This window comes from Sceloporus undulatus, chromosome 1 (genome assembly GCF_019175285.1).
Source record: "Sceloporus undulatus isolate JIND9_A2432 ecotype Alabama chromosome 1, SceUnd_v1.1, whole genome shotgun sequence".
In the NCBI taxonomy this organism is placed as follows: Eukaryota; Metazoa; Chordata; class Lepidosauria; order Squamata; family Phrynosomatidae; genus Sceloporus; species Sceloporus undulatus.
In genome coordinates this window covers 232,077,404-232,102,813 of record NC_056522.1, presented here as the reverse complement: position 1 = coordinate 232,102,813, position 25,410 = coordinate 232,077,404, and the positions used below count along the sequence as shown (strand labels likewise).

Genomic DNA, 25,410 nt, shown 5'->3' with positions numbered 1-25,410 from the left:
ATGTCACACGAGTCTCTTTCATGCTACACAATTATGTTACTTTAACTCTATGAGTGTATCCCATAGAATGCTGGGACTGGTAATTTTGGGAGGTGTTTAGACTTCTCAGTCTGAGAGCTGAGTGCTTCATCAGACTACAAACCCCAGGACTCTGGAGGATGCAACCATAGCAGTTAAAGTAGAATCATAGTGTTTTATTTGTGTAGTGTGAAAGAGACCACAGTATCTGGAATTAGCCATGGCAATTAAAGTGGTGTCAAACTGCATTAATTCTGCAGAGCCATTGTCTCTCGATAATGTTGGATAAAGCTTCAGAACAAGTATAGTGAATATGTAGAATTTGTATAGGATCAATTTCTGTATATCTTGTTACTTGTACCTATTCTGACTCTTATACCTATGATTATTGCAGATTTGTTTGAATTTTGAAGCAATACACTTATTCTTGCTCCTCTTGACTAAGGATATATCCCAAGACTGGGTTTTCAGTATGTCGATAAGCAATGGGGATTCTAGCATGAAGGAACAAACAGTAAAACCACTATGCAAGTAGCTGGGTCTGAAAACATTCTGTTTTAAAATACTGCTGCTAGTGGCCAGTGAGTTGAGGCTTGGGACTGAAGCCGAGGTACCCTGTGCCCCATGATCTGCCCACAAACTGCCCTGATTATAACTCACTTTTAAATATATCACTCTTCAGTAAGAGTTTGGGAAACCAAGTTTCAACTCCAGGCAGCCTTGAAAGATGCTGAGTATTTAAATCCATGCCAAAATATTCTTTGCCTTGCACCCAAGCTGGAAACTATCACAGCTGTTCTGGCAGATAACTTACACAGGAGAATAGACATAGCACAAGAAATTTATGGAAATGATGATAATGAGTTATGTAGTTAATATCTATATTTTTATTTATGAGGGGATGTAGAGAAGAAGTGATAGAAACACTTGAGGTTATTTTTAATAACTGATGCCACAGGACAAGGCAATGGAGGATGGGTACCATCTCATGGTGTGTGTAATTCTTACTTGCTACTCTGGATGTGTCAGTTGATTATTACTGGTGACATGGATTTAATAATCAGTAAATTATTTGACTTGTTTTTTTCCAGTCAGACTAATGGGATTTATCTGCCATGTGACTATTGTGAAGACATATGGTGATGTATGTTGAAAGCAATGTTTCTCTGTTAGACAAATAGACAAGGAAGTATTTTTGAAAAATACAGTTGGCCTTCCATATCCACGGATTCTTTTTCCATGGATTCAAAGAATGGATTCATGGCTTGAAAGTATTTAAGAAATATATAAATTCCAAAAAAGCAAACCTTGATTTTGCCATTTTATATAAGGGACACCATTTTACTATCCTCTGTATTGAATGGTACTTGAGCATCCATGGATTTTGGTATCCATGGAGAGTCCTGGAACCAGACTCCGGTGGATACCAAGGGCCCATTCAATTTGTTGTAGTCAATAGATCAATGAACATTTGTACATGCATACATAAAATTATTTTTCTGGATTATAATTAGACTTCATTATGAGAATATAACTTTTAGACTCTAATATTACTCTTGTGTTTTTCAGAACAGACAAGTCAGACACAGAGATGTTGCTGCTGAAGATTCAATTAAATTCTCCAGATATAAAAGTGTGCATCTTCAGTAAAGCTTATCTATTGTACATTTCAGCATGCATTATTCTATAATGATGTCATTGTCATTTAAGAAAAAAAATGCTCATAATTTGGTACTTGTAATGTTCATGGGTGGCTAGTGATCAAAAGCTTGGACCTCTTCCTCTACAAAGGATTAGCTACTTTTGAAGTTTTCCCCTGTGATTCATATGCTTTGTAGAATAGGCTCTTTTCACAAAGCAAAGGCAGCTAAAATAATGGTGTTTTGAACAAAAAAAAAATCCTTTTCAAGGCTTAAGGTGAGCCAAGGTTCAGCAAAATTAAGTCCTGTATCTTGTGGCATATTAGTGAGTGCTTTTTAGCATTTTCTGAATGTTTGTGATAGTCAAAAAGGACTGCTAGACATATCAGAAAGGTTTCTGGTATGTAAAGTGTGCCATTAGGACAGCCTTGAATCTTTCTACTTTTCATGTTTTAAATTTAGCATAGATCTTTCCTAATTTTGCATATCAACAATTAATATTTTAAGAGAATTTGCTTGATAATATAGTTGTGCCATAAAGAGCTGATCTCAGAAAATGCCCTTCCAGTAGGTGAATTAGATTACTGTATATGTACATGATACAGTATTGCAGTTTTATACCACCTTAACTGTCATGTCCCCCATTTTACAGAATCTCATGATTTGTAGTTTGGTGAGATCCTTCAAATTCTCTGCCTGAGACATCTCATGCTGTAGTTTAAGAGAATATGTACAAGAGGTCAACCATAGATAATTTTAAGTGCCACCATGACATAGTGGTTTGAGTGTTGGACTATGACTCTGGAGACCAGGGTATGAACTCCTGCTCAGCCATGAAAACCCACTGGGTGATCCTGGGCAACTCACACACTCTCAGCCTCAGAAAACCCAATGATAGGTTCACCATAGGATTGCCATAAATCAGAAACAACTTGAAGTCACACAACAACAACAACAACAACAACAACAACATCCTAATTATTCTCAAGCAATCTCAGAATTTCATGAGACTGGACCATTAAGATGGTATGAGATAGATATCACTGTAATGTAGATATACTCCTTGTTTATCACAATTATATATGTATTTACCTGTGAACAATCCCAATTAACACAGGGTGGCTTCCTTTAAGGCAAACATGTTGAATGTAGTGTAAGTGTATTATGCTACCTTTATGTCTCAGGTATTTGGGAAATAGAAAAAACACTAGTACAGATTAATAGAGATGCATAAATCCAAAAAGGCTAAAAAATGTCAATCTGTTTCTTGAATGAAGCTGATTTTCTACATTTCTTTCCATTGTTTTTGTGGCCTGTTTTTGTGGCAGAGATAATTCATTGACTGGTTGAATGATCTTGTCAGGTTATAAGGACCAGGGAAGTGTGACCACATTAATTCCCCTGGTGTTTGATGAGACAGATACTGGAATTGTTTTTTTTTTTCTTATTGCCTGTGGGGACTAGGGATTTGAGGCTTCCCTGCTCCCCACATTATAGTTCTGTTTCACTGACCTATCTCATAAAATAGCCTCAACAAGTTACTGTTTGCCTGTGAGGGATCCAAACCACAGAACAGGGAAAGACCCAAAATCAATGAAAGAACCCATGCCTGGCATGTGGAAGGCCCCAGACTCAATCCTTGCCATTTTCAGTTAACAGAATCAGATAGCAGTTGATGTGAAAAACCTCTCCCTGAGACCCTGGGAGCCAGTAATAACAACAGATATTCTGAGTGAGTCTGCAGGTCATGTGTGCTTCACTGTGTTTGAAAACCGAATAATGGGAGGGATATCAAAATTTTACACTTTGTCATAGGAATATACATCATTCTTCTCTAGAAACAACTTGATGGTTGAAAAGTCTTTCACTGAGGTTAGCAGATTACCCCATCTGAAGAGATTTGGGTAGATAATGATTATTATATAATACAAAAGGCACCAGTGACTGAAGATTGCAATCTAATCTATTATTCATTGCCAGTTTTATTATAGCTCACTGGATGTCTGTTGTACTTTACAAGCACACATAAAGATACCTTTAGGAGTTCAAAGTCAGAATAAAGAAGTAATGATGAGAAAAATATCAAAGAATAAGGCAAGCTCTTAATAAGTGTTCAAAGCCAGATCCCCACCTCCACCTGCAGTCTCCACCATTTTACAAGGAATCTTGTTGATTTTGCCACGTAAATGACTTGTAAGTCTCTTGGTCTTGACTTTGGAAGCAAAGACTATAAGTAATGTTACACTGCTTTAAAAATACAGTTTCTTGCAGGGTATTCATGATCTTTGACATTTCCATATTTTGTTATGTTACAATCCAAAACTGAAATGAATTTAATTGACACTGTTACCTCTTGACACAAATTACACAACACTGTGAAAGCATAAAATATTTTTATGGTGGTACACAAGTAACCAAAAAATAAACTGGCACTTGTGACATAACACACCATATTTGATCTGGACAGAGAATATCTGATATGAAGTTAAAAATATGTAACAGTGGCAATACGAAATGTTTCAATTGCATACAAGGAAAGGGCAACACACTAGGCTGAATGTATTCATCCAGACCCCTTCTAAAGCAGGAAATCATTTTTCTTTACTAATCCGTGTAGATTATTAATGTTATGGAATTATGGGATTCATAGTTTCATGAGATATTTAGCTTTCTCTTTCACAAAGTTTGACTGCCACAAGAAATCCCAGAATTCTGTAGCATAGAGCTGTGGCAGTTAAAATGGTATCAAACTGCATTATTTCTGCAGTGCAGATGCAGCCAACATTGGATGAGAAGTAGTGCTCTCTCTTCCTAACACTGGCACAGAATAGGCTACAAGAGGGGCTTTGGCCTGTTCTGATCATATTTGCCTTGAATCTTCCATCTTAGTAGTTGGCCTTCTATGAGTTTCATCGCTCTTGGCTCCTCAGAACCAGTAGTGGCTGTTGGCATCTGTGTCAGTAAATCTGGGCCTAGTTTGGGCCTCATACCAAAATAGATTCAGGATGTGAGCTAGCTCCTTCTGGGAATAGGGTCCAGGACCCTGGATGGTACCTTAAAGGTTTGAACTAAAATTCAGAGCGGATCACCATGCACTGACATGGAAGCCACCACGGCAGTGTTGCCTGCCATGTACCAGTACTAAAGCTTGGAGCAGATTCACTGCCTAGAATAATAACTGCAGTACACTTACACCTGTAGCAGATTAAACACCAGATGAAAAAACGGAGCGAATTTATCTTTTTAATAAAACCTCCAAGGGTCAGAACATCAAGGAGGCAGCATGGCTGGCCAAAGATCAGTGGCATCCCTAGGGTTGGCATCACCCAGTGTTGGAACTCATGATGTCACCCACACACAAACACATATCATTGACCTCCTTCCATAGCACACCATACAGAATCCATAGTAATGTTTTTTGTACTAATGCTACTCATAAATCATCATTCCCATATGTCACTGAATGTAATGGCAATAGTTGTGACATAAACAACTACCTAAATGAAACCTTTAAATTACAATATCATATGCACGGCCTAAATGTGTTTACATGGACATTGTTTGATGGGATTAAAGTGAAAATTTGGTAAGATGTGTTGTTTTTAGAGAAAATTTTAAGAGTGAAACACTATTTTTAATTCAATTAAAAAAAAACTAGGGCCTCTCCTTTCTTTTTCCACTGAGCTTCACCCAACTCCCACCATCTCTTCAGTGCTTTAAAGACAGGTGAACACCACAGTCCATTTCTGCCAAAAGGCAGATGCTTGGGGAACAGTGATGTCACCCCCCTTAGGGTGTCACCTGATGTGGCCTGCACTCCCCACACTCATTTAGTGACACCCTTACCACAGATGTTAGGAAGTTGGTATTGAGAGCCCAAGGCTCCCTCCTACCCCTTGCAGGAATCAGCTAGCATCTTTGTAAGACCAGCAACCAACTGTGCAGGAAAATTCCCCCAGAGATATTAGGAAACTTCCATGACAGGACAATGACCTTGGACTATGGAAGTAGGTCTACCATCTCTGGGCAGGTTAGAATTACATCTCTGCCTCTGTGGGGAAAGAAGGAAGGTAGGGCTTCCCATCTGCCCTGCACAAAGGAACTCTCCTCTTCCCAGAAGGCACCTGGCTACATCTCTGCCTCTGTGGGGAACTTCTGAACTCTTCCAAACCTGCAACCTGTCCTCTTGATCCAATTCCTACTCCTCTTCTAATCTCTATAGCTCCCTCCTTTCTGCCCTCACTTCTCCATATCTTCAATCTCTCTCTCTCTACAGGCTCCTTCCCGTCGGACCTCAAACATGCTCTCATTTCCCCAATTCTGAAAAAACCTTCTCTTGAACCCTCCTCTTTGTCTAGCTATCATCCGATTTCTCTTCTCCCCTTTCTAAGGTTTTGGAACGGGTTGTTTATTCGCGCTGTCTTGAGTTTCTTGAAACCAACTCCATCCTTGATCCTTTTCAGTCTGGTTTCCGCCCAAGGCATTCCACAGAGACAGCTCTCACTAAGATCTCGAATGACCTTTTACAGGCCAAGGCTAACGGCCTCTACTCTGTTCTCATCCTTCTCGATTTGTCTGCAGCCTTTGACACTGTTGATCACTGTCTTCTAGTGGATATACTTTCTGACCTTGGGTTCTCAGACTCTGTTCTCAACTGGTTTAGATCTTACTTGTCTGGCAGATCTTTTGCAGTAGTTGCAGGGGGTCAGACTTCTTCTCCTGTTCCCTTATCTGTTGGAGTTCCCCAGGGCTCTGTTCTGGGTCCCCTTCTGTTTTCTCTCTACACACTGTCCTTAGGAAAACTCATCAGCTCTTTTGGCTTTTCCTACCATCTGTATGCCAATGACACCCAGCTGTATCATTCCGCCCCTGACCTTTCTCCAATGCTTCAACAGCAAGTCTCGTCCTGCCTCACAGCTGTCTCGCAGTGGATGCCCCATCGGCGTTTGAAGCTCAACATGTCCAAGACAGAGCTTCTTGTCTTTCCCCCTAAGCCCACCCTTCAACACTCTTTTTCTGTCTCTGTGGACAACATTTCCATTCAACCAGTCCAGCAAGCCAGTCTTGGTTTTATCTTTGACTCTTCTCTGTCGTGTATCCCTCAGATCCAGACCACAGCCAAGACTTGTAGATTCTTTTTGTACAATATTGCCAAAATCCGACCATATCTCTCCGCCTCTACTGCCAAGATCCTGGTCCATGCCCTAGTGGTCTCACGACTTGATTACTGTAACGTCCTCCTGGCTGGGCTTCCTCTTTCTCACCTCCGTCCTTTAATCTCTGTCCAGCATTCAGCTGCACGCATTATCACTTCCACCCACCGCTCTGACCACATCTCTCCTGTGTTGGCATCCCTTCACTGGCTCCCTCTCCCCTTCTGCATTCAGTATAAGCTCCTGCTGTCGACATTTAAAGCCCTCCATGGACTGGCCCCTCCTTACTTATCAGACCTTCTTTCTCCTCACCTTCCCACCAGGGCCCTCCGTTCTGGTAGTCAAGGGTTCCTGTCTCAGCCCAGGATTTCCTCTGCCCCATCCCGGATTTGCCCCTTTTCACTTGCTGCCCCTCACTCCTGGAACCTTCTTCCCCCACAAGCAAGAGCCATCACTTCTTTAACCAGCTTCAAAATGGAGTTGAAAACCATCCTGTTCAGAGAAGCCTTCCCAGGCATTGCATAATTGTCGCTTACCATCTGATGTTCTTTTAGTGCCTGTTTATCAAACCATTTCCTGCATTGCTATGTATTGTATATGTATTATCCTACCTGAGAGTATGTATTTTCCCTGGATGAAGATTCACCTTCCATTATGAAGCCAAGCCCTCCCTCCAGTCCATCTGCCTTGGTCCAGGCCTCGGAGGTAGAGAGGAACTGCTGGACCTCTTACCCTTTCCCTCCACCACTCCCTTCTCCTTCTGTGTCATGTCTTTTTAGATTGTAAGCCCGAGGGCAGGGAACCGTCTAACTAAAAAGATTGCATGTACAGCGCTGTGTAAATTTACAACGCTTCATAAATAAAGGTTAATAATAATAATAATAATAATAATAATAATAAGAAGAAGAAGAAGAAGAAGAAGAAGAAGTAGGCATTCCAAGCTGACCTGGTCCCATTCACACTACAGAATTATGGTGCTGTCATTACACCTCCACCACTGTGGTTGCATTATATTGAATCCCAGGGTTTGTAGTTTGGTTGGAAGGGAGGCAGCAGAGTTTCTCTCTGGCTGAGAATCCCAGGATTCTGTAGGCCAAAATTATAACAATTAAAGTGGAATCATAGTGCTACAATTGTGTGGTGTGAATGGGCCAATGATCTGTCAGTGTAAAAGGAGTCATTCACTGACAGACTCCATTGGCAAACAGAAGCTGTGCATAGGGGTATCGCTGTGAGACATGAGAAGACATGGACTGTCTAGCCATTTTGCTGCCCTCTGATACAGGGAGGACATTGTCCTATCACTGCTGTTGAAAAAAAAAGTCAACTACTGGTAAGTCGGGATCCTGTAAATGGGACAGAAAGCCCTGGTGGAACAGCGGTTAAATGTCTGTACTGCAGCCACTCGCCCACAAACCATAATGCTGCAAGTTCAATACTAGCCAGGGGCTCAAGCTTGACTCAAGCTTACATCCTTCTGAGGTCGCTAAAATGAGTACCCAGATTGTTGTGAGAAATTAGCTTACACTTTGTGAACTGCTTAAGTGCACTGATAAGCGGTATAGAAATGTACTTGCTATTGGTAACAGCAGGGGACCATTTTGGGTTTTTTTCTCAGGGAGAAAAAACAGTCTTGGGCTGGCCATGCCCCTCATCCTATCCTGCATAATTTATTATTATTATTATTATTATTATTATTATTATTATTATTATTACCACCACCACCACCAATCCTGATCACACTCCCCACAGACTTCTTACACTTTGGGTCATAAGCACTGCAGAAATAATCCAGTTTGAGATTACCTTAACTGCCATGCTCAATGCTATGAAATTCTGGGACTTGTACTTTAGTGAGATATTTAGCCATCTCTGTTAGAAAATTCTGGTGCCAAAACAAACTATAGTTCCCAGGATTCCATAGCATTGAACAATGGCAGTTAAAGTGGATTATTTTTTGCAGTGCAGATGTGCCCTTTGTGTCTTCTACATGTACACAGGTAGATGTGCAGAACCCCTTCTGGTGTGCCAAATGTACAGCTTACAAGTGTGTGAACATAATGATGACAGTATCATAGAGTTGGAAGAGACCTCAAGGGCCATCCAGTCCAACCCCCTGCCATGCAGGAGCTCACAGCCAAAGCAAAACAGATGGCCATCCAGCTTGCACTTAAAAACCTCCAAAGAAGGAAACCCTACAACTCTTCAAGGGAGTGTATCCCACTGCCAAACAGCTCTGTCAGGACGTTCTTATGTTGAGGTGGAATCTCCTATTCTATAGTTTGAATCCATTGCTCCGGGTCCTGTTCTCTGGAGCTGCAGAAAACAAGCTTGCTCCATCCTCAATATGACACCTGTTCGAATATTTATACAGGGCTATAATATATCTTAACCATCTTTTCTCCAGGCTAAACATATGCAGCTCCCTAAGTCTCTCCTCATAGGGCTTTATCATTTCCAGACCTTTCACCATTTTAGTTGCCCTCCTTTGGACACTCTTTGGCAGGATACAAACCGCCGCTTTGCGGCGGTCTGCCGCCGCCGCCGGTAGGTCCGCGGGGGAGCCGAAGCCTTCAGACGGCCCGACTCCCGCGCGGACCGAAAAAGAAGCTCCAAAATGGAGCTTCTTTTTCCGTCGCGTTTGCGACGTAGCGAGGCGCCAGGGGCGCACTCGCTACGTCACAAGGGACGCGACGCGTACGGACGCTCAGCGTCCGATACGCAAAGATGGCGCCGGCCATGTAGAAGGGCCGGCGCCATCTTGTACGGACGGAGTCCGTACTAGGCCCAGGGGCGTCTATAAGAGACGCCCCTTTTTTAAAATGGGACGTCCTCCGGACGTCCCAAATGCCAATCTAGAAAACCTCCTTGCTTCTCAACATTCTTTTTCAATTATGATGCCCAGAACTGGACATAGTATTTGAGGTGAGGCCTGACTAAACCAGAATAGATGCTACTAATACAGTGGAGCCTCCCCTTACGCAGGGATCCGTTCCGGACTCCCCCACATAAGGCAAATTCCGTGTAAGCACACGCCCCATTCTATTGAATGGGGCTTGTGCTTGTGGCGGCAGGGGGGGCACGCAGCACAGGAACACACCCCATTCATTTAATTGCAGTGCAGCTTCCTCATAAAGTGGAAGCTGCGTATGGTGCACCAGTGTATGGAGTGGGCGCACTGTATTTCCCTAAGTCTTGACATTATACTTCTATTGTTGCAGCCTAGAATCACATTGGCTTTTTTAGTTGACATGACACCCACAAACCCCCCCCCCATCTTCTTGGAATAATAATAATAATAATAAAATTTTATTTATACCCCGCCCTTCCAAATAGATCAGGGCGGCTTACAAAATGCACCTTAGTGCAACAGTATACAATTTAAAAACAGATTAAAACAACAACAGTACATAAAAACAATAAAAGACCCCTTAGCCCAACCTCACGGCCACGAGAGAGGAGGGAGGCCCACAGGATGTTTAGATGGGGAATGCCTGATTAAATAGGAAGGTTTTAAGTCCCTTCCTAAATTGGGCCAGGGTGGTAGATGAGCGGAGCTCTATGGGCAGCGTGTTCCAAAGGGCTGGGGCAGCTGTGGAAAAGGATCTTCTGGCCGTAGCGGCCAACCTTGCCCCAGGCACCTTCAGGAGTTGCTGCCCAGATGTTCTGAGGGTGCGAGGCGGAATGTACGGGGAGAGACGGTCCTTCAGGAATCCTGGGCCTCTCCCTTATCCAAAATTCCAAAATACTTCAAAAGCCAGAACTTTGTTTCATGGGTGGCTGAGACAATTACACCTTTGCGTTTTGGTGACTCCATGTACAGACTTTTTTTCATGCATAAAATTATTGAAAAATTGCATAAAGGCTGCATGTATAAGGTGTATATGAAACATAAATGAATTTCAAGTTTAGACTTGTGTCTCACTTCCATGATGCCTCATTATGTGCGTATATGCAAAGGCAGGCATTTCAAAATCTGAAGGGAAAAAAACCACACACCCAACCCAGCATCCCAAACACTTCTGGCCCCAAGCATTTTGGATAAAGAAGGCTCAACCTGTATTTGAACTTTCTTTGTCGCACTGTGTGCATGTGTTGTTCTCTCTTGGCTTTTAGCTACTATTAGTCAACGTGGGGTGACTGGTGTGGCAGCTGACTTCTGTGAACTGAGTGCACTGGAAAAGTGCCTCTGAGTTTAGGCGGAAATGAAATCTGAGTTCAGTTCACCACATCCAAGTTGGAACGATACACTTCAGCATACTGGTAATGGATGAAACTGAATATGGGGATCAAGTTTGTGTGCTTGGGAAAGATTCCATCTATGGGGGGGGGGTTTAAATCACACCTTTCTTCCAAATTCCCTCCTTTTTAGCTTTGTGATGGACATCTAGCCCTCCATGGGTGTGTTTGTTGTTTACTGCCCTTGAGTTGACGCCAACTCATGGTGACCCTGTGGCTCAGACATCTCCAAGCCCCCCGTCCTCCATTGCCCTGCTCAGGTCCTGCAAATTCATGCCCATGACCTCTCTGATAAGTCCATCCATCTAGCATGTGGCCTTCTTCTGCCCCTTTCCTAGCATCATTGTCTTTTCTAATCATTCATGACTTTTTAATTTTTCTAATGATTCATGATGCAGCATTTCAATTTGATCATCTTGGCTTCTAGGGGTATGACAGGCCTGATCTGCCCTGGGACCCTTTTGTTTGTCTTTCTGGCCATCCATGGGATCCTCAGCACTCTTCTCCAACACCACATCTCCACTGTCCAGCTCTCACTTCAGTGCATGGTGATGGGGAGTACAATGGCTTGGACAAAGCTAACTTTTTGTTGTTGTGCGTCTTCAAGTCCTTTCCGACTTATGACAAGCCTAAGGAGACCCTCTGGTGGAGTTTTCTGGGCAAGTTTCTTCAGAGGGGGTTTGCCATGGCCATCCTCTGAGTCTGAGAGAGTGTGACCTGGACTTACCAAGGTCATCTCCACATGCCTGAGGTGGGATTTGAACCCTGATCTCCAGAGTTGCAAGCCTATGCTCAAGCCAATACACCGCAATGGCTCTCTTTAATTTTTTGTGGGATTTTCGGGCTATGTGGCCATGTTCTAGAACTGAAAACGCCACAAAAAACTATGGATGCTGGCCATGAAAGCTCTCTTTAGTGTTCGGTGCTATAACTTTCCTCCTTATAGGATCTTTTCTAGGTCTTTCATTGCCTGTGTCACAGGTATGATTCCTACCCTAGGTGTAGAAGGGGGTTTTCCCACTAAATACCTGCCTAACTGTCTCCTATTATTATTATTATTATTATTATTATTATTATTATTATTATTATTTATATCCCACCCTTCTCCCAAGGCTGGGACTGAGGGCAGCTTACAACATTAAAAAAAATCATATGATTCAAAACATACAAAAAATAGTACAGTATATTAAAAAAGCAGGCAGCCCTTTGTTCACCTGATTGCATTCAGCTTGCTTTGGTCAGCAGCCTAGAGCTGCATCCACACTGCAGGAATAACTCGGTTTAGCACCACTTTTAACTTTCTGGCTCAAGGCTATGGAATTCTGGGAGCTGGAGTATATTGTGGGGGGCCCACAACAAACTCCAACTCCCAGAATTCCACAGCCTTGAGCCAGAAAGAGTTAAAGCGGTGCCAAACCGGGTTATTTCTCCAGTGTGGATGCAGCCTAAATTGGTCCTCATATTCAATGTTATCCATTACCTGTGTGCCTCAACCAACTCCAATCTCCAGAATGCTCCTAGCCTTGAGGCAGGGCAGTTAAAGTGGGGTCAAACCGGCTTATCCCTGCAGTGCGGAGGCAGCTCTGTCTGGAGGAGGCAGCCTTTGCAACAACACCCGGCCTCCTCCTGCGTGACTACTACCACCACCACCACTACTACTACTACTCCACCGAGGCTCTGCAGAGACGCTTCCTCCTCAGGCCGTGTTACTTTCCATACAGAGAGAGCGGGGGGGCTTTTAACTCTCTCCTTCCCTTTTGGGAGGGAGGAGCCCTTCCCTCGCAAGGCCTCTGCCTCGGAGGAAGCCAGGCCCCTTCGTGGCCTGCACTTTGGCGACGTCCCCTGCCTCGTCGCCAGTGTTTTCCTGCCCGGGGCTTTGGGGAGGAGGAGTGTGTGCAGGCAGCAGCGGCAGCAGCCCAGGCGCCCTGCCAGGCGGGGACTTTGGAGACGCTCCCTGCTTGCTCCCTTCTCGGCGGCGGCGGCTGCTGCTGCTGCTATACGCTCCCCGGCCGGGCGTCTCCTGCGCGAGAGGCTCCTTGCTCAGGGCCAGGGCTCCCTCCCTGTCTCTTCGCTGGGCGAGGAGGGGGCAGCCCCCCAGAAGCAGCCAGAGGAGAGCGGGGAGAGGGAGGGAGGGAGAGTAGTGCCGAGCTTGGCCCTGCGCTCGGGCTGCTGCTGCTGCTGGTGTTGCTGCTTCTTCTCCTCCTCCTCCTCCTCCTCGCTGGGTTGTTCCAGCCCCGGCCTCCCCTCCAGCCTTTGCCCTCGGAGGGAGCAGGAGGATGGGCAAGGAGGATGGGGCCACTCGGCGGCGGCGACGCAAGAGATGCTGGTAAGAGAGCGGTCGGGGCTGGGGGCTTCCTCCGAGACACGGGCGCCTTGCCTTGCCTCCTCTTCCCTTGGGCTCTTTCTGCCCCACCGAGTCCTAGGGCGGCAGCAGCAGCATCTCTGGGGAAGAGGAAGCCTAGGGAGGGAGGCTGGTGGCTGCAGGGGAAGGGGAGGAAGGAAGGGACCCCGTCCCTTTCCCCAGGAAACGTGCCCCTGCTTGCTCCTCTTCGCCTCCTGGTCAGAATGGGAGGCTTTTCTCCTTGGCTTTGACGGGGAGAAGGAAGGGAGGCAGAAACGGAGACAGACTGCCCCCCAGAAGAGGTCCTGTCCCCCCCAGGGCCTCCCTCTCCTTGCTTTATCGCCTTCTACTTCTTGGGGGGCTCCTGCTTTACCCAGTGGCTCTCTGCTGCTGTTTCCCTGGATGTGGAGCCCGGGAGGAGGCGCCTTTCTTTCCTGTAGTTGGAGTCTAGTGGGACCCTCCCTCGGGCCCCAGCCTTGGCCAGGCCACACTCTCTCAGCCTCAGGGGCAAAGCTCCTCTGCCCAAACCTGGCCAAGTGGGAAGGGACCTGAAGACCCCCCCCCCGCCTCTGGTGCCTGCTTCCCCCTCTTGCCCGGCCCTGAGAGGCGGCTGAACAGGTTGCCGCAGCTGCCTGCCTGCCTGCCTCCTTCCTGCCATCAAAGGCAGCCCTCCTTTTCCTGGGGGCCAGGTGCTGGAGGCCCTCTCCGGCTTCTTCTTCTTCCTCCTCTGCCCTGAGGAGAGTCCGAGGGAGGAGGGCGCCTTCCTTGCCCCTGCCTCTTCCTTTGCCCTCCTCAGTTGTGGCCTTTCCAGGCAGCTTGTTCTTCCTGCTTTCCCTGAAAAAGCCCCGGGCTTGTTTTCGCTCCCAGGCTGGGCAGGTCCCGAGGGAGAGAAGGCCTTGGCAGGCTCCTTCCTCGTGCTCCCGAGGGGAGGCTGCGGTTGTGTTGTTTTTTGTGTGTCAGGGAGAATCCCTGGCTGCCTCCACACTGGAGAAATAATCGTTTTGACACCGCTTTAAGTGGTGGGGCTCCATGCTCTGCAATTCTTGAGAATGGTCATAAAATAATAAATAACACTTTAATTTGTATCCCACTTTTCTGCAATACAACAATCGAAGTGGCAAACAGCAAGTTAAAACATCTGCCTACAATATTATATCCCAGCGCCCCCCCCCCCATGGTTGCTTGTTGTGGCACCAGAGGGTTTCTCCTGTGTATCATTGTGTTAACTATTCATTCCGGCACTTTTTGTCACCATTGGCCTCAGGCCCTTCCTCCCAGGAATCTGGTGTTTCTTCCCAGTTTTCCCTCATAGTACCATCAGTTGCACTGGCTTGCTTTGACATATATGGGATACTACATTTCCCATAACACATATATAAGTATAGTTGACTTAGATTAGGGAGCAGAAAAGAGACAAGATCTAATAATACATCAGATACAAAAAACTGTGATTTCTCCCCCCCCCCCCCCCCCCACTTTGATAGTGTGTCTGGAAGGCATCAGTGTGGAAAGGTTGGTCCCCTGACGCTGTGAAATCATCCCTTTGAGGCCGCATGTACTCTGGTGCTTGCCTTACCTGTAATAGAGCTGTCAGGGTCTAGGTGACTTTTATACATGTATACACCTTTTTCCCATCAAGGCATTGGTACTGGAGATGTGTGCAGAGGTCTTTTGTAAACACGCACACACACACACAGACTCTCCCCTGGGGAACAAAGTAATAATAGTGCCTTTAATTGATAATAAAACACCAACCTTTAACATTATATTAAAAATACCTTAAAACATAAAAATACAAACTGCAAACCAAATGATACAGAATGTAGCCAGCACCCAACTGGCCCACTTCAACAGCAGTCCAACTAATGAAGGCTGGCTAGAGTGTTTTCAAAAACCTTTGCTTGCCTGCTGAGACACTGCAAACCTAGCTTCATTTGGCAGGTCTTCCAGCCACTGAAAAAAGCCCCTTCTCATATTTCCACTAGTCCTCATCTGAGAGTGAGATTAGGAAGAGAAAGGCCTCCCTGAAGATCACAAAGCCTATACAGCTTACATGGTATAATTTGGTCTTCCAAATAGTCTGATTCCAGTGTAGTGTTGTAGATTTCAGTGTTGTAGGTTCCAGACTCTGGACATCAGCGTTTGAACCCCTGCTCAGCCATGGAAAACCACTGGTTGACCTTACATGTCGCACACTCTCAGCCTCAGAAGAAGGGAAATACAAACTCCATCTGAACAAATTTTGCCAAGAAAACCCTATGATAGGTTCACCTTAAGGCCACCATAAATGGGAAACAACAAAGACACATAATAGCAACAACAGGATTATCATTTGTTTATGTTTCAGGAATCAGTTCAAGGGTAGATTTGCTTGTATGTGTGATGGTGTCACGTCTTGGAAGAGGCAAAGGCTTCACAAAGCACCCACACCTCCTGTTTGATGGTTATAATATCTAAACAGTTATATCGCCTCTCTTTATAGTTTCAGCAAGGGTTTTAATCTAAAATATGATGGTATTTCCACTCCAGCCCTTTTCCCTTTGCTCTTGTCCCCTCCCATCCCGTGAACTTCTCTAAAGTTGAATTCGACCCTTACCATAGAGGGTTCTCCATGTGCGCTTGGAGTGGAGGGGGTAAGAAGCAGGGACATGTTGTCAGTACAGCAGGTGAGGGATCCAACACATTCCTAGTTTCCAGCTGTGCCACCAAGACAAGGGGAGAGGTAACCTTGGCTTTCCAGGTTTTTTGTGTTACAGTTCTCATAACCCACCATCACTGATAATTCTGGCTGGGGATGATGTGAGTCCTGGCCAAAAACATTTGGAGGACTACATGTTGCCCAGCCCCTGGTCTAAGCTAGTTCTGTTCTGATTGCTAGTTTGAACAGTAGTGGACAGTAGCTTAAAATGAGGAGGGAAATGGAGGATGATATCAGGCTCTGATGTCTTCTTTCTTCCCCCAAGAGTTGAAAAGGGCTTTGGAAATGTTTGGCTTCTCCAACCTGAGAATGCCATGCCTGAACTGTAAGGTTACTCTCTCTGTCTTTCTTGTGGCTAGTGAATTGATTGTGGTGCCACATCGAAGGTGACTATGTAGCACCCTTCTTTTAAATACGACAAGGACAGAGTGTGAAATGTTGGCATTAAAATTCCCAAGCCTAGCGTTGCATATTGTCATCCCCCATTTAATATAAATGATAATTTTATACAGACCTGAAAAGAGCAGGAAAATGGGTCCGTTCCACAGTGTAATTCAGATATAACACAGCAAGAGATGGCAGTAAACAATGCAGGGAGGATAGGTGTACTCACAGTAAAAGATAATGATGGATAGTTGTGTTTTCATAGTAATTGCCAAAGGATTCATTCCTGTGTATGTAAGAACTGTGCTCAGAAATTTTGTTTTGGGGTGGAAATCAGGAAGTGCTTTGTGTTACTGACTGATTTCTGTATTTAAGTTTCTTTTCACTTCAAAGGAGTATGAATGCTTTATTATTCACAAATGTTTGTGACTTTAGGAGAGGTGTTTGGTATTCAGTATGCCAAGGTTATGAATTTTGGGCTGTGTGTGTAGATTCTCTGAACTGTATGTCATACTGCAATTTATGCTGAAGCTTATTTTCCTTGTATATATACATTTCTCCCCAAGGTCAGCAGGTGTCATGATTTCCCATGTAAAGCAAAATGGCAACCAGTATAGGTTTTTGTATTTTATGTTTTTGTATCTCATGTATTACATCCTGTCTCTTTTCTACTTCCTAATCTATATCAATTATGTATATATGTGTTAAGGGAAATGAAGTATCCTATATATAAACCAACCTTATGTATAAGTCGAGGGCAGGTTTTGTGGCCAAAATTATGGATTATGATATGACCCATGAATAAGTTGAGGGTAATACTTAGGGGCATGTAACAAAGCATGTAAAGGATGAAGCATAGGAAAACAATGCCAAAGAACTTACAAATTTGATGCTCACCCTAAAGGCTGGATGGATGAGGAGGAAACTTCAGTAAATCAAGGCTGGAAATGTGTTGGGAGCAACCAGGCATTGGCGGGGCTAAGAAAATGCACACATGTCAAAAAGAATGAAAACACCATTTTTCATCCATCAGAAATGGCACTGTGGTGGTGAGAGTATAGTGGGCCAGTGCTTCTTTCAGGTTCTCCTGGGATGGGCTCTCACCTTTTGCCACTTGATTCAGAGAAGCGGATAGTTCCTTTTTTGATAAGAGTTAAAATACAGTACTTACACTGACACGTGGCTAAATCAACACACGCTTTTGGGGTCAAATTTTTAAACTAAAATTTTATATACAGTAAATGGAATGTAAAATAATATTATGTAAAAAACTGTTAAAGATTAGCAATAAATAATGTAAAGATCTTAGGATTCAAAATTTTAGCTGTTGTCTTCCAGGCACTTTACATAGAATTTATTGCCCATAGAATCTTTGTTAGCAGCCCGTTTATAATATGCAGTATCCTAAAGTTGTCACAGGTTAATGTTCCATTTTGATGCTCCAGTTCAAAAGTACACTGCCTCTGAATCCCACATATCTTCTCGTTGCCTGTTTTCTTTCCCTGTGAATACTCACCCTTCCATAGTAAGTTGTTTGTTGCCCAGAACTGTGACCTTAAATGTATAAAAAAAAATTAAAATTATGCTGGTGCTTTAAGCTTGACTAGAGTAAGTCGGCAAAGACCTGTGTTTGCAGAAATGATGTAGTTGACTTAGAGAGTAACCGCCAAGCTATTCCTGTAGTTACGATTCTTGTTTTTCTGTGGTGGAAATGTGTTGTGAGTTAATATGTTAAATATAATTAATTGCAAAAATAACCTGAGGGGTATGATCTATCTCTCCTTGGAGCTGATAGAGAAATTCACTCTGATTATAATGATACACAGTGCAATGTGTTTGATCTGCGCTTTGTGAAAGCAACATATTGGGACTGCCCTCTTCTTTGTTGCTTAAGAACGTGTTGACAACCTGTGTCTTATTACTTAGGCCCATCTGTAGTCATCTCTGCCTTCTTGGTTTATGACCTGATGTGTATTCATTCAAACATTTATGAAAATGCTGCATGCTTATATAGTGCAAAATAATGTTGTTGTTTTTTTAAAGTGTTCAGATACTCCTTACAATAGTCAGGTTTGTTCAGCACACAAACTACAGGCATGAGTGGCATTGTTGCATGCAGCCTGAGTCTATGGATTTGCATGGTTTCCTTCCTTGTCTTGTTGTGGTAATGTTCAATTTTTAGATCTTTGTTGGTAGAAAAGAACCATTTCAACTAAGTTTTTTGTGCAGTTTTCAGGCTATGTGACTGTGTTCTGGAAGAGTTTATTCCTGATGTTTCATTAGTATCTGTGGCTTGCATCTCCAGATAATGTATTCATAAACTCTTCCAGGACATGGCCACATACCCAAAAACATCACCAAAAAATGTATGGATTCTGGCCGTGAAAGTCCTCGACTTCACATTTCAACTAACATAGCATTTTGTTTTTCCTGGCAGTTGGCCAGATACCTACAGTTCTCATGGACAAAGTATGGGTGTCAGTAAACCCCTGTTCGCTTTTCCATGTCTTCTGGGAGAAAGGCCATAGCTTAGTAGCAGAACAAATTCTTAACATCGAAAAGGTCCCACATTTAATCAAGAGGACCCAGAAGTAATGCTTTCAGTTGCCATTATTTGCATGTTTGCCTGATTTTATATTTTTTGCATATGATTCACCAGATGCTAATGTTAATAAATGATATGACCTGGCTGGAAGGGGGGAGTTGATTGAGTGTTAAGACCAAAGGATCCTCAATTGTTTCTAGTAGCTAAGGAGGGTCAGAACCATTTGGTACCCATTGGCAACAAGAAAGGGGTTCAAGATTGGAGAGGAAGTTATATGTATTTGTAGCAATCCCTTCCACAAACGCGTGACACTAATACTATGCCACACCCAACCATTCAATACAACTTGACGAAAACATTTTCCCCCTCATTATATTGCTGGAAGGTCTAATCCCCCGCTGACCCATTTGACAGTCTTCCTATAATTTGTAGTTTGCTGCTGAAATAACTGCATTGGAATCAATGCTTATCTCACACAAATATTGCAAACACAATTCACATGTCTAGACTTTTTAGTGCTACAAAATTCTTTGCTGGGGTTTGTATGTGTCAGTAAGTAATAGACTGGCATGACTACCTTTGGAACTTGCACAGCCATGTGTTCTAGAAACCTAATGTTTTGGTAGGAGAGAAAGGAGTAGTTTATATTCTGGCTATTAAGGCTGCTTACTGCAGACTAAATTCCTGAACTGAACAGAAAACATATAGACAGTTGACTTGCTTATTTATTGTTGAATATCCTGCTTTTTTCTCAGTGCAGGAACAAGACAGCTTGACGACATAAAAAGATATAGCTAAAAACAAATTGCTTACAACAGCGAAGAATAGTTTTAAAAGATAATTGTTTTATGATTTTATATTACTTTCTGATATTGGATTGAGAACAGTGTAAAAGCATTGAAAATAGCAGAAGGGTGGGGAGTAAAACACTCAATTTTTTAAAAACCCTTCCTCAGCAATTAGTAACTGAAAGCTTTTGGAAATACAGTAAATATTCTTTGCCTGCTGGTTTAAGATAAGCACAGAAGTAGCCACCTAGCAGCTCATTGAAGACACATTCCACAGCCTAGGAACAACAATTGAAAAAACTCTTGGGAGCTATTCAAATGGTGAAAATAATGTGGAATGAGTTTGAGTTGAATCCTTGTTGTTCACATGCACCCTGAATGCAAGTCCTATGTTTTTACCAGAGAGAACACCTCTCTAGGAATCGCTAGATCCTCCAGTGCAACTCTGGCCAACATCTGCCAGACATTGACCATAGAATTGTGCTGGAGAAGCAACAAATGCCTAGGAGAGTGTTCTCTCCAGGAATCTCTAGGTCCTTCAGTGTGACATTTAGTTAAGGTTGACCATAGAATTGCGCTGGAGGACCTAGATATTCCTAGAAAGAACATATTAATACAATCTGTGAATAATCAAAACTGCAAATGTGGAGGGACAAGTGTAAGGATCTTCTACAAAATGTTAAGTGCTGGTAACATATTTTCAAAACCAGAAAGCTGCAATTCTTAGTACTATGCCTCCTTTTCTCCTTGAATTTTCCAGCGACATAAATAATTTGCTTGTTTTCTTGTTTGTCTTAGCTGTACAATGTTTTCTCTATTTCAGTATGCCTTCTCTGCCAAGACTTCATTCAATTAGAGAAAAGATTAAAGATAAATTGGGAAGAGTCTGAAACATTTTAATAAGGATGACATGGGTGTTATCAACCTAACAGGATAGAAATACTTGCTACTGGAATTACAGGCCCAGAGTAAAAGACTGAGTCACATTTGGCAAGTTAGTGCTCTGTGCCTTAGAGTTATTTTCTTTCTGGCAGGATCAGTTTTGTGCATCCTTAATGTTTAAATAAAATGTTGGTAGCAATCCATATGCAGTTGCTTTTAAGGCAAGAACCTTTGCTGATCTGTAATGTGAGCTACTGTATTTGCAACATTTTAGGCTACCTCCCCCAAGGTCTTAAAGCCTTTAAAATACTACACCTGAAAACCAGTTACAAGTAACAAAAATGAAAAGAATTGTCATACTACAACACCAGCTAAAGGTCATTTGAAAAAACTTTCGAACCTTTGACAAAAGCTTGATGGCAGGGAAGGTACCTTTCCTTCCAAAGTTGTGGCATTATAGACCTTTAGAGTTCTGGAAGATGCCATGATGTAATGAGAGAAAACATTAGTTCAAAGGATGGGTGGGTATAGGAAGCTGCCTTACACTAAGTCAGCTACAGCCACTGATATTGGTTTGTTTTAATACAATTTGTTTAATTGTTTTAATGTTTAAGGGTTTCCCCAGGTTCTTATCTGCCCCATTTCATTGTGAGCTACCATGAGCCCAATTATGAGAGAAATTTGAAGTAGAGCTGCTAGCATCTATAGTTTAATCCATGTTAAATTCTAACCTACAATGTTGATGGGATCAGTGATATGATACCTTATTCTGACCACAAAGTTTGTGGACATTTTATTTAAGGTTTTCAGTATAGCAGAAACATTTCAGTGTCATAGAAGTATGATTCCCAAACTGACTGATAGTATGACAATGAGGTTTTGCTGATGCAGTTAGAAATAATTATGGCGAGACTGAGTTACATGATTGCAATCATAATGATTTCCTTAATGTATAACTTCAGTGATATGAGTAGTACAGGCAAATGTTCATGCTAATTTTTTCTTATTTTTTTCTTTTGGTGGTTTCACCACAGCTACACAGATGAGACTGAGATATGAGTGAAATAACTGGTAGTTTGGTGGCATTTTTATTTAGCATGGCTATAATGTTATAGATGTATCAAGGTAGGATATTATTATTTATTTATTTATTTATTTTCCCCCACCTCTCCTGCAAGATCGAGGTGGCTTATAACATCAAATAAAATACAGTATAAAATATATCATACATTAAAATACATTCTATTATTCCCTCCCCCTGACTATACCATAGTAAAATATCATTAAAACAATTAAATATCATTAAAACAATTGTTTTCGATTAGTATTTTAAAAGAAATGTTTTAATTGGATTGATTATTGCCTTTTCTGTATAACATACTGTTTCAGTCATTTTGTTTTAGCTTACATTGTAAGTTGCTTTGGGTCCCGTTTTGAGAGACAGGTGGGATATAAATAAAATGCAATCAAATGAAATTAATAAATAATAGTGTGGGGGTATTCTGTTAATGGCATCCCTTACCTGACTTATGTGGTTGCCGATGCTAGTATGGGCAGCAGCTACATGAACTGGCCATTCAGAATGATATCAAATATATTTGGGTGGCAATCAAGAGGAAGTGTTGAGTTGCAGTAGCATGCTGGAGTATTACCGAATGAATGAGCATTTGCTTAATCTCACTGTTTCCTTGAGAACTGAGGCCCGTTTGAAGACTAGCATGGGAGGTTGTCATTCTAGAGTCCTATCTATAATGCTTACTTTGGAGTTTTTCTTTACAAATGTAGTCAAGTAAGTATTAGTCCACACAGTCTAATTTTTTGAGGCTAAGGTACTGCACCTATGGGCCAAAAGTCTCGTATTCATCCCAGCCTGGCATCATAAGGGCAATGCAGGGCATTAGTCTTGGGCCAGGATCAGCCACTCTGGATGCTGATTCAGCAGTCCTGGATTGACCCTGGCCCAAAGGGGCCTTAACATGGGCTCAAAAGACCATCTGTTTATATTGGAGTTTGCTGGGTGGATGGATCCATTGGCCATGGCGACCAGGCAGGCATGTGAACAACCACCCACGCTGGCCTGGAGTCTAACCTGACTCAGAACTGCAAGCAGGATAGCACAAGCAAAAGACAACCACTGTACTTAAAACCTATAATTATAACGTGTGTGCGCGCGCGCAAGAATGTTTTGATACTGTCAGTAGTGGTGAAATGTGCTATGTCCATTTCCATTAGTTAATTCAGATAGCAAGTATATATGTGACACTGACTTCCAAGGTTGTCTGATCATCAGTGATGGTATATTGATAGTGCTGGTTTTACTATTCCATGTTGAGTAGTGGATCAGTGAAGGGATAGTACCTATTCTTAAACTGCCTTGCTACCAAGTGATTACTTTGTAAGGAATTTTTAAGTATTCTTGGTTGCTTGTTTTGCAGTGACATGGCTCCTCCCATCATAAGGAAGTACACAAACCAAAGATCAAATTGTCTCATGTTAAAAATAATCAAGTTGGAGCAATCTCAGGTTCATCTAAGGCTTCTCCATTCAAAAACAATGTGTATTATATACCTTCAAGTCAGCTGTAAACTATGGCAACCCAATGAGTTTAATAAGGTTTTCTTAAACTAAGAATATTCAGAGGTGGTTTTATCAATTCCTTCCTCTGAAATATAGCCTATAGCACCTTGTAGTCTTGGGCATTCTCCCATCTAAGAACTAACCAGGACTAAACCTGTTTAGCTTCCAAGATCAGATGGGATCCTGTCCCTTTAGGATGTTTTGGCTGGAAGGAGCCATGTGTGCTGTTAACTACTATTCTGTGGTGAGATCTTTGCATTTGGGACAGAAATGAACAGCCTTTGGGGGTTAGTGCCTGTGCAATCTTAAGTGTGTGATGATTAGGGCCAATGCAGTGCCCCCACGACAGAAATTTTAAAAAGTTGTGTTATTATATTAGCAGAGAAACATCAATTCTGACTAGTATTGCTGGTGTGAAAGAAGAGGTGTAACCTTTTCCCCGTGTAATGAAGAATGTGGTTTCCCTGTTCACTAGTAGCCTTCCATGCTGTTAATCCTTCCTGCTAAATCAAATACTTGCTATTGTAGGTTGCAAAATTCATATTTTATGGTACCTTTATTAGTACCACCAGCGGGACACAAATGCATGTTTAAACTTTGGGGTATGACCAGATCTCTCCATCAGGCAATATGTTACAAAAAACTGTTTTTTGTTGGGGGTGAAACCGCTACCCAGTTTTTCTTTGTTTTCAGCTGATAAAGGAACCTGGGTGCTTTAACCAGGACAAAGTTCCGAGCTTATGGTTGGTTTTATAATTTCAGAAATAAAAGATCACACTCCTATGTCTGTCTTGATCCCAGAATTCCTAGTGGTTATTTCTCCTCCTTTCTTCCTTTTTGTAAGATCTTTATTGGTTAAGATGAAGGTCTCAAAATGGCACACATTTTTGCATCCTTTTAGTGGGCCTACATTTTTTAACCAACAGACTTTATAGGTAGACATTGTGATTTTAATTCCTGAATTCTGTGGTTCAGTTTTAGTGTTCTGTGTATTTTTTATCCTTATGGGACAGTGTAATTTGGTTATCTCTCTCTGGCTTTGCTTTGCGAACGAAGATTCAGGAAAGACTCATCCCGCACTTTGTACAAGCGCGTTGGTGACTAAAAAGGCTGCAGAAAGCACAGCAGAAAGTTGGGTGATGTTTCCAGGTTATACAGGCATTATTATATGACATTTCAGCTCTTCTCGATTCTTCAAGTTAGCTTATAGTTGAGTTGTAATGCATCCTGAGTCTTCATTTAAAAAAAAAAAGTCTTGTAGGAGAAGTATGTTATTTCTGTCGTTGCCCCCCTTCCCACTTCCAGAAAAATCTATTAAGGACTAATGAAACTAGCTACAGAATTGTCTGAGAGACTGTTACAGTGCAGTAACTGAACTCAAACACATCCTATTCCACGTCACATGAACATTCAGAGCACATTATAAATAGATGGAATATTTGAAATATGCCTTGTAATTATTCTGTTTATGGAAACAGAGAGAACTTGATATAAATGGCTGCCCAGTATTGCAGTTACAGGTTTTGTAGCTCTTACTACAGACTTTCCTAAGAATGGCAATACACTTGTTTCCTTGTTGACACTAGGTTAGAACCCAGTACTTCTGAATAGTTTTTTATCAATATCATGATTTTAGTTTTTCACATGTCCAAAAAGTTGTGCGTATGGAGTAATGATGCTGGTTTATACTCCTAGAATTATTTTGTGGTGAGGTGAAGGCTACTATGGGGTGAAACAGACGGCCCTTTTGTGGTGGCTTATTATCCTCATTACAATTACTTATAGGCTATCTAAACCAAGGTTTTCAGGATACCTCCCAGTCAGGAGGAACTTTGCTTCAGCATGAAAAAATAACTTTTCAAAATAGAAAAATAAATGCTGGAAAAACTAAATATAACTACTAAATGTCTAATGGCAAAGAATGCCTACACATAAATGGAACACATACAAATGAAGTAGAGATGGAAGTGGGAATGCAAAGTGCAACGGTATATATAGAGTAAATAGAGGGGCATAAATACCCTAATGGTACCAGATCCTCTCTGATCCTGGAAACTAAGCAGGGCCAGCCTTTGTTAGTACTTGGATGGCAGACTGCCAAGGAAAAGCAGGTGCTGGAGACTATAATTCAAAAGAAGGAACTGG

The 25,410-nt window shown here is 42.5% G+C and overlaps 1 protein-coding gene across 2 annotated transcripts in view; it reads left to right on the top strand.

Moving 5' to 3' along the window:
- The first annotated feature begins 12,987 nt into the window (after nucleotides 1-12,987).
- Nucleotides 12,988-25,410, top strand: part of MGAT5 (alpha-1,6-mannosylglycoprotein 6-beta-N-acetylglucosaminyltransferase) — a 167,442-nt gene continuing 155,019 nt past the window's right edge. For both annotated transcript variants that reach the window (XM_042462228.1, XM_042462220.1), the window contains exon 1: nucleotides 12,988-13,376. The gene's annotated coding sequence lies outside the window, so the exon portion shown is untranslated. The remainder of the gene's footprint in view (nucleotides 13,377-25,410) is intronic.